The 2,085-nt window shown below is 40.7% G+C and overlaps 1 protein-coding gene across 1 annotated transcript in view; it reads right to left on the bottom strand.

Annotated features, from left to right (window-relative positions):
• SLC9A7 (solute carrier family 9 member A7) overlaps nt 1-2,085 on the bottom strand; it is a gene marked incomplete at its 5' end in the record, with an annotated part of 119,007 nt that overhangs the window by 28,122 nt on the left and 88,800 nt on the right.

Below are 2,085 nucleotides of genomic sequence, written 5' to 3'. Positions count from 1 at the left end.
CCTCCATTCTCCTCTCGGGATCTTGGGCACGCACGCACACGCGCCTGGCGTGAGTTTTAAGCCATCAGATCCGGGACGCGAACCGCAGTTGACTATGTGGGAGTCCAGCAACATAGCCATTATGCTAACTGCTGGTTCCCGAGAATATTAAATAAAATTTCTGTAATGCCAACTTTATAGTTCCCCATCCTCTAGGCTTACCTGGGGAAACCCTACTTTGTCCAATTTCCTGACAAACTAGCCAATGTTCTCTGTGTTCTCTACCTAGGCACCTATATTGTGTGTCGGGTAGTGTGTTAACTTGTTTCTCTACCAGCTTTAGGAAGATGGGGTCAGTGGGCAGGGGAAACAGAACCAGAACCAACAATTCTGCAATTTTTATCAATCTTAAGTAACAAACCCTTTGCTACTCATCTCATGCCCTTCAAACGCAAACATCTCTTAACATTTAATTTTCAAAATGACCTGCAAAAATCAATTTATTTGAGTCTTAGGAAAACTGTTCTGTACAACTGTTATAAGCAGCACAACTAATAAAAAAAATCAGGGGTCAGGTGGTATAGCAGTAATACAACTGGATTTACATAAGAAAGATCCTGGCTCTGTGTCCTAGAACCTTCCTGGACACTCTGGCTATGCACACATGCCAGTGATCTGAGCTGGTTGAAGCTAGGGGTGCACCGTGGCAAGAAGACCCTGTTAGGGGTTCCCTTCCCTCTCCCTCACTCTTTCTCATGAACAGAAATAAACTTTAAAACAAATCGGATTGACTACAATAATTTGTGGGTACTACTTGGGTTCTATGTGGCTGGATGAGAAACTCTGAAAGCAGACTACTTGTGAAATGCAGCTATTTTTATCATCACACTCTAATATTACAGGGAAACACAACTCTACAAGTGAGGGATGATTGGCAATAACCAACAAAAACCTGAACCCAACTTACAAGTAGTTCTAAATGAAAGGAAGTGTAAATTCTATTTGCAAGGGTAACACCAAGGATTAATCAGAGACCTTTGAGAAAATAAGCATATAGATAATAAGACAAAGCTTAGCAAGCACTCCAGCAGCAGGATTATTTTTAAGAATTGAGTAGCTATGGTATTTAAGGAATGTTTTGTGAAAGACATAGAAATGCTTTAGTTAAATGGATCCTTCTGTGGATGAAGAAATATAAAGAAGGAGAGACCCCAGATACAGATTTTACATTTTTATAAATCATGTGGAAGAAAGTTACAGAAATGTCTCCATTTGCAGATAATAACTGTTCCTCTGGGAAAGTGAAATAGAATTAAGTTTGGCTTACAGCTGTATATATTTTGAGTTTGGCCTAAAGGTTTTTCTGCACATAGTGAAATGTAAATATATAAACAGACTGTAAGCTACGCTTGTAACAAGTAGCTGAGTCTCAGTCAATCATAGCAGCCTTGTTTCAGTGGATCACAGGCAGCCAGCTGCTCAAATTGTGTTCAAATAAGGCATAACCAATTCAGCTATTTCTGGGTCCCCTCTCCACTTTCCATTTTCCATTCATAAATGTTATCTGACTATATGGCAACCTCAGAATCAATCATTCAGAGTCTATTCTGGTTCGAGGGGCTGCCTAATTCTCAAATCATATTTTGTTCAAACTCTATAAAATTCAATTTTCCAAAAGTTTTTTTGTTTTGTTTTGTTTTGTTTTGTTTCTGAGGCCAGATAGTGGCACAGCAGTAAAGTGCGATGTTCTGGAAGGCAATCCCTTATGAGAAGGTTCCTGCTTCAATTCTGGAGACCCCTCCCTCCACGAGTACACGAGGAGGCATGTAATTATCCATGATCCAAGGCTAGTTGAAACTGGGGGTGGACTGTGGCTTTGGGATCCTGTAGAGGGTATTTGCTATCTCTCTCTCCATCTGTCTCATTCATGGAAAATATGTAATTCAACTTAAAAATATAATGCTTTTTTAAAAAAAATTTTCTTGGGTGGGGACCAGCAGTTAGCGTAATGGCTATGTCGCTGGACTCCCACGTAGTCAACCGCGGTTCGAATCCCGGACCCGGTGGCTTAAAACTCATGCCGGGTGTGTGTGCATGCGTGCCCAA

The sequence above is a fragment of the Tupaia chinensis genome, unplaced genomic scaffold (assembly GCF_000334495.1).
Source record: "Tupaia chinensis unplaced genomic scaffold, TupChi_1.0 Scaffold138988_1, whole genome shotgun sequence".
Taxonomy (NCBI): Eukaryota; Metazoa; Chordata; class Mammalia; order Scandentia; family Tupaiidae; genus Tupaia; species Tupaia belangeri.
Note: the sequence above shows the minus strand (reverse complement) of the source record. Positions and strands in the feature narration are given on the sequence as shown.